Source organism: Frieseomelitta varia, unplaced genomic scaffold (assembly GCF_011392965.1).
Source record: "Frieseomelitta varia isolate USP_RPSP 00005682 unplaced genomic scaffold, Fvar_1.2 scaffold_367, whole genome shotgun sequence".
In the NCBI taxonomy this organism is placed as follows: Eukaryota; Metazoa; Arthropoda; class Insecta; order Hymenoptera; family Apidae; genus Frieseomelitta; species Frieseomelitta varia.
This window is the reverse complement of record NW_025110109.1, coordinates 38,337-46,317: the sequence shown is the minus strand read 5'-3', so window position 1 is coordinate 46,317 and position 7,981 is coordinate 38,337.

Here is a 7,981-nt window from a genome sequence, read left to right as displayed (position 1 = left end):
CCATGCTGGGTTCTACCGTCCACTCGACTCCTGTTCTGCCCCCCTCTTCGTCGAAATTTCTCTCTCTCCATCTCCTTTCTTCTTTCTTTCGTACGAGGTCCGGCTATCCTCCTTCCTCCACTCGTTTCTTCGTCCTTCTCTCTCCTTGCATTTTGACGGGGTCTGGCCTTTTGCCTCGACCTACCTTTTCGATCCTTTCGGGACTCCGCTCATTCCTTTTCCCAATCTTCGTCCCGACTACGCGACCTCGCGCGTCTTTAACACATTCGCCCTTTACCTCTTTCTCCTTTTCGTTCGCCGACCTCTTCCTCGTCTGCAGCCTCCTCTTCAGCCGAGCGAATCTTGCCTGCGCGACTTTCTCGTTCTCGAAGCACCTCCTCGCGCGCTCAGCAATTGTTTCCACCTGCGCCATGACGTTTTAGATATTTGATTATTCTATTTACGGGTCATATTTGCTATTCGATCTTTTCAACGAGGAGGAACTCGAGTCACTGAACTTTGAAGATCCTTCGATTGTTTATTGGAAATATCTTTTGTTGGTTTTTTTTTTTTTCTCCAAAGCTGGAGAAGATAATGGGATAAAGTGTAAATTTATTTATATAATATTAAAATTTTTATTTTTAGTATTAATTAATAATAGATAAATTTTATAATTTATTAATTTTAAAAGAAAAAGATTAGAAATTTATAAAATCTGTTATATACATAATATTTTAATATTATATATGTATATATATAATATCAAATATATAAATATTTTATAATTTATTAATTTTAAAAGAAAAAGATTAGAAATTCATAAAATTTGTTATATATATATAATTATTATTTAAAAAAATTTTTTTAATTTTATAAAATAAGATATAATGATTGAATTAGTAGTAATACATGTATAATGTATTATATTATGCTAAAATCATAAAATAAATAAATGTCCAAGCGGTCACGTGGAGCGTGAAAGGGTTAAAGAGCTCGCAGGTACACGCAAGAGGAAATATTTTCACGTAATTATCATAAAGCAACAGAAGAGCCGCGAGCCGCACGCACGAAGCTCGTGAAGGAGTGCCTCTGCAACGTCTCGATCATTCTTCCGAAGTGCCCCGCAATGCCCTCGCGGTGTTGTACAGCTGCGACCCTTCATTTTCTTATTCTTCGTCTTTCTTCGTTCTCGGTATGGTAAAACCAGACTGGAATGCGCAGGGCTGTCTCGATCAGTCGAGAACAGCATTGATCTTCGAGCACAATGCACCACACTCGCCACTGAAATTTTGCATCGTGATGTTCAATTATTATTCGCCTTTCTCCTAGCGTTTCACGCGCCGTGAAAGAAAACCTGCCACATAAATTGTTGTCAAAACAACAATGCGTTTCCAGGTTCATTTACTTGGAATTTATCGGTAGACAAACACACGTTTCAAAAGCTTCAAAAGCTCACTTTCTGGACGAAACGATCTTCTTCGGAGAAATAGGAATATCATATATAATTGCAACGTCGATGCATATTCGGTAGAAAAAATGATATTATGAACGAAATGTCTATATAAGGAAGGTGTTGTTCCTTTTGGTGTATTTCAAATTTTTGGATTTACATACAAAGTATTGGAGTTTACATAATTTCCTAATGAAAAAATAGAACTGAGAATATTTTAATATTACGTAACAGTAATTAATAACGTTTCTACGCAGCGAATTAATTAATATTGTATTTGGTACGGTGACTCGGTCGCGTGCTCGAAAATTTCTCCCGGTTTCCTTTTTCCTCGTCCTCGAGTACAACTCTTTTTTAAGGTTTCGTTTAAAATTCCTCCACGGTATTCCCTCAGAATACAGTGTCGTCGGCGTTTTACCGATTGACCTCACGTAATACGGGCGCACCTTTTCCTATCCGCGAACTTTGAGAGAAGCTCAGTGGGCTCGTCCTCATAGTAACGCAACGCGTACGGAGAATTAAAATTGCACTTGCGTATAACGGGTAGCCTGTTGGCCAAGTATCCATGAAATTACTCGGTCAGTAACTCATCCGGGATAAGAATAATAGAATGAGCGATCGTTTCATTATTCCAATCGATTTAGAATAACTGGATGCATCTTAAGTTGCTCTGTTGGTTTACTTTTTGTTCGAAGGTGTTTGAAGGTTTAACGACACGCTCGAAATCGTTCAAACGTGCACTTTAAATTTCATGAGAGTGTTGGATAACGTTTATGATACGGTAGATAAAGCAATGGACACGAAATGTTCATATTTTTAGACGCGTGTGAGTTTGCAATTTTTCATAATTCTAGTTAGTTCAATGGTATAACGCTATTGTTGAAGAAATTTTTAGTAAGAGTCTTAAAATCTCACAAACATCATGCAATCGGAGTTTGTATAGGAGTTCACTGATTTTCCCCTCTAGTATTTTTCGTTTGTCTGATAGGACTTCAAGTTCGTACGAGTGGATTCAATTAGCAAGGGTTGACTTAATCAGGCATTGACAACGTTTTGGAAATTATTTAGAAATGAAGATAAAAATATAGAATGGAATGCTGGGAGAAATTTCGAGATCGTTGCTTTCTTTAATTTTGAAGTGATTTTATCTAAGAAATAATGGAAGAAATGATCAGTCAGAGATAAAATTAATGCCCAGAACCTTGTTCTTTATTGTACAGGTACAAAATAATTTACATTTATATATCCTAAATTCGAAATTGTTTAAATCTAGCGATAAGAGTACGTGTGGCTGATTAGATTGACATAAACGTAATTTAACTTAAAAAAAAAAAAAAAAAAAAAAATAGAAAAATATATAAATAAATTAAATCCATGCATTTGTATGAACCATTTACACAGCGACAGACTACAAAAAAAAAAAGATGTTGCTGACGTTGCAACTTCTCACGTAACGATATATACATATATCGCTGATCTTACGTCGGCGTATCCAGAATAGTCCAAAACCCCTGAGCAGAATGGCCAGAGGAAATGTTGAATCCGAAAGACCTGTGTCAGCTTTGTTCTCTCCGTCGTGCAGTGCAGTCGTCGAGAGATCGATCGGGAAGCATGTCGACTGTCTCGGCTCCCCCCGATGGCCGACGAAAGGAGGATTGGAGGGGGTGGTTGAGCGAACGTCGTATCAACTGGAAAACATCGTGTCCAGGCAGTGTTTCTCTCCTCGTGGGCTCGGATATGCCTCGATCCTAGTCTCGTAAGGAGCTACCGGATGTGTTGTTTGAGTATAGTCACGGTCGATGGTACTGTATGCACTGTTGAACGCGCGACCATGTGTTTTGCTTGAGGCTGGTGGGAGGAGTGCAGAACGTTGCTTTAGTCTAATTGCAAATGATAATGACTTGCACGACGTTGTTTTGCTAGATGCAGTCTCGTACGTGTGTACGTCGGTTTGGATTAAATTAGGAGGACATTTCGGATCATTAGAGTAGAGTGTATCGATGTAACATCTTGTGTCGAATGCGTCAAAGATTGTGTGTTTAATGTTCTTACGTTCCTGTGTCACGTTCCTTTCTCACGTGCTGTTACCAGGTTATTATATTTATGTAAAATTGTACAATTATGTTATATTATATATAAATTTATATAATTATATTAAATTATATATAAATTTGTATAATTACATTATATTATATACAAATTTGTATAATTATGTTATATTATATACAAATTTATATAATTACATTATATTATATACAAATTTATAAAATTACATTATATACAAATTTGTATAATTATATTATATACAAATTTATAAAATTACATTATATACAAATTTGTATAATTATATTATATACAAATTTATATAATTACGTTATATTATATACAAATTTATAAAATTACATTATATACAAATTTATATAATTATTATATTTATATAAAATCTATATTATATTTATATAAAATCTGTATTAAATTTTTAAATTTTATATAATTATTATATTTATATAAAATCTTCTGTATTAAATTTTATCTTACGTTCTTACATTCTTACGTTTTGTTATATTAAATGTATTAAATACAAATCTTGTATCAAATAGGAAGAAAAAGGAATTCTGTTGTTGGTGCTGGTTGCTCTCTCTCTCTCTCTTTCTCTTTCTCTCTTTCTGCAAACATCTCTCGAAACACGTGCTCGGAAAGCGACGAAAGCCGACCAACTCTAAGCGGCAACTCTAAGCACCGAGGGAAAGCAGGGGGGAAATTGCCTCCGGTTTTTTCAAACGGCTCGCGCACCACGAAACTTTCCACCGTTCCAGGGGGATCTTTAGGGGATTTTTACTCCCGTTTACGCTCGTTTCGCGCACGTTTGCCAACGATCGTCGCCGGTCTTTTGTTTGCCAACGCCGGCGCCGCTTGTAATTCGCGCGAACGCGGAGCAGCAGCTCGCTGAAATCCAGGGGGCAGCGATTAGCAAGTGCCACCTACGAACGAATCGATTCCGATGAAACGCAAGCAAACACTCTGGCTGTTAGGGCGTGAGAAAAAAGAAAAAGGAAGTAAAAATAAACAGGAAAAGTGCAACCAGGCAATTTGGAAAAAGTAGTATGCTAGATGGCGAGTCGAAAGTGGACGATTTTAGAGAAATTAGGGATTTATTTGCGAATGAATATATTAAGTATAATATATTTAATTTTCTTCGTTTACAAAATTTGAATCAACGAAAATTTCTTAATGGTGTCTCAGTGGTTAACTACGTGCTTTTGTACAAATAATTTAAATATTTTTCTAGACAGAAGCTAATAGTTTAAACTAATAATTTAAATGTTTTTCTAGATAGGAACTAATAATTTAGATATTTTTCTAGATAGAAGCTGTAGTTTAAATATTTCCTTAAATTTAAATATTTTTCTAGATAGAAACTATAATTTAAATATAGATAGAAACTAATAATTTAAATATTTTTCTAGACAGAAACGTTTATTAAATTTAATAATCCTCCCAATTAAATGTTAATTTAAGCTTCGTATTAAGTACAAAAATAAATTAATATAAAACTCTAGACGGGTTTTATCGTCTCATAAAAAAGTCTTTACATTTTTAATAAAATTCACGAAATATGTGTGAGACAGAATATATTTCATTAATACTTTCACTCTAAAAAATTCCATTTAAAAAATACAATTGATCATGCTACCTTCGCACAGTCAATTATAATGTTATTTAAATTCCATTATACAGATCGACTTCGAACGTGTGAATAATTTTAGAGAAATTAAAGTTAATTTTGGAGAAATTATCAGAGATAAATTTGCAAATGGATGCTACAATTATCCGAAGATTTAATACGAAGCTCGTTTCTTCGTTTCCATAATTTGCATCAACAAGATTTCTTAATTCTTAAGCTGTCTCAATGATTTCTCCTTCGAACGTGTAATGTGGTCGTTTGGAAAACCTCGTATGAAAAAATATGTAGGCAATCCCCGAAGTGGAATACTCGTTCGCGTATTTAAGGATTAAAGCCAATCGGTTTAAAGTTCCATTCCTTTAATCGCGAAAGCACTATATAAGTAATATATTTTCATATATTTAACAGTCTATTAAATAAATGCTTGCGCACGCATCGTGTACTTTGGCGATATAAAAAGCTTAATTCCAGCGTGCAGCGAGAGCAAGAGAGAGTGAGAGAGAGAAAATTGAGAATTACGAAATCGATGATTTTGTGGATATTTCGGAAATATGCAAAGTTATGCAAATTTTGAGATATTGAAGATACAATGCGGATGCAACGGTGTGCGGGGAGTGAAAATCGGGGGGAAAAATGGAAACAGAGGGTGAGGCTTTTGAAACATGAAGTCCCCTGTTCAAAAGGAAATTTGTAAAGAGACGAGAAAAAATACCTCTTTAAATTCATGGCTTTTTTCTTCTTTTTGCTTTTTCTAACGAAGTGAACGGTAAAGTAGACTTCTATCCATTCTTTTTAAACAGGGAAACCTGAGAAGATTCCTAACAGAGAGGAGAGGGTGTCATACGCTCTACGACCAGGAGCGATAAAGTTCGCAGAACTACTTTCAAAAATCCCTTGAAAACTGCGATACAGACTTGCATAAGAATGTGAGCCAAAAAATAGAGAAGGCAGCGAGCGTTTGACCTTCGAATTTGTGTCTTCGCTCTGCCTCGACCTGGAGTTAAGCCTAGTTAGCCGATCACGTCAGCTACACTCTTTCGGTCGTGACGCTTCGATAATTTCCTACGCGTGAACCTTGACTTTTGGACAAGGTCGTTGATGGATCATTGGCGAGGTCTCTACGCGAACCTCCGAGCTGAATCATTTCCTACCGATCGGTCGATGCTTAGTTACTTTATAACTCAGAGACTCGTAGCCTCTGGCGATCCTACCAAACTGGCTCGTCGAAATTGTCGAGCATTTACTTTCTGGAATTCAACGAGACTCCCACCGTGACACCTGCACCGGTTGCGATCGCCTTGACACGGAGAAACCAGCCATGCTTGCTTCCTATCTCGCGAGGCACACACCCTCTTCCGCAATTATCGTCGTCGGACGTTTTAATTTCCAATGTTACTGCGCATTGAATTTTACTCAATAACTTGTCTTTGTGAGAGAAGAGGTTAGTATAATTATTTTACACTCTTTTGTTTTATACGGTAATAATATAATTATATTATATTGTACTGTGTGATTATAAATTAATTATATTAATATTTTCATAATTTATATTGATATTGTAATATTTATACGTTTCACATTTTACAGATTTCCTTTCTATGAAATTTTAATTACCAATGTTATTGTACATTGTATTTTATTTTATTGCCAATTCATCAGATAATTGTATTATATTATTATCTGTTGTATTGTGTAATTATAAGTTAATTATATTAATATTTTAACAATTTATATTAATATTGTAATAGTTATACGTTTTATATTTTATAGATTTCCTCTCTATAAAATTTTAATTCCCAGTGTTATTGTGCATTGAATTTTATTTTATTTGCCAACTCATATGATAATTATATTATATTATATAATTATAAATTAATTATATTAATATTTTAACAATTTACATTGACATTGTAATATTTATATGTTTTATATTTTATAGATTTCTTCTATAAAATAGATTTCTTCTATAAAATTTTAATTCCCAGTGTTATTGTACATTGAATTTTATTTTATTTGCCAACTCATCTGATAATTATATTATATTATTATCTACTGTATTATATAACTATAAATTATATTAATATTTTAATAATTTATATTGGTATTGTAATATTTATACGTTTCACATTTTATAGATTTCTTCTCTATAAAATTTTAATTTCCAGTGTTATTGCACACTGAATTTTATTTTATTGCCAATTCATCCGATAATTATATTATATCATATAATTATAAATTACTTATATTAATATTTTAACAATTTATATAGACATTATAATATTTATGCGTCTCACATTTTATAGATTTCTTCTCTATAAAATTTTAATTCTCAGTGTTATTGTACATTGAATTTTATTTTATCGCCATCTGATAATATCGCGTAGCTACCTGACGACGCGTTGCCCCGAATGACACTTACGAACAGATACATCGATTTTACATCGTGTTCAGCGACAGGATTAAGTTCTCAACACGTGCTTCGTGATCTGGATTAATCGCGTTGCGAAAATCAAGATCGCGCGCGTGCACGCTACGAGGACAGTCAAATTTTTTCGAAACTCGACGAGCCTCTTTCGTTTTTAATTCGAAATTTGTACGAATTTCGCGAATATCTGTAGTTATCGTTCGCGCACGATATTGATTATTAAACGTTTATCGTTGCGTTTCTATTGGTCGAACGTTCGTCAAAATTGATATACTATAATTATTATACTATATTTAATATACTATAAATAGGATACTATTAATAAATATAAATAATTATAATAAATTATTTAATTTTTTTAATAAATATACTATAATTAGGATACTATTAATAAATATAAATAATTATAATAAATTATTTAATTTTTCTAATAAATATATTA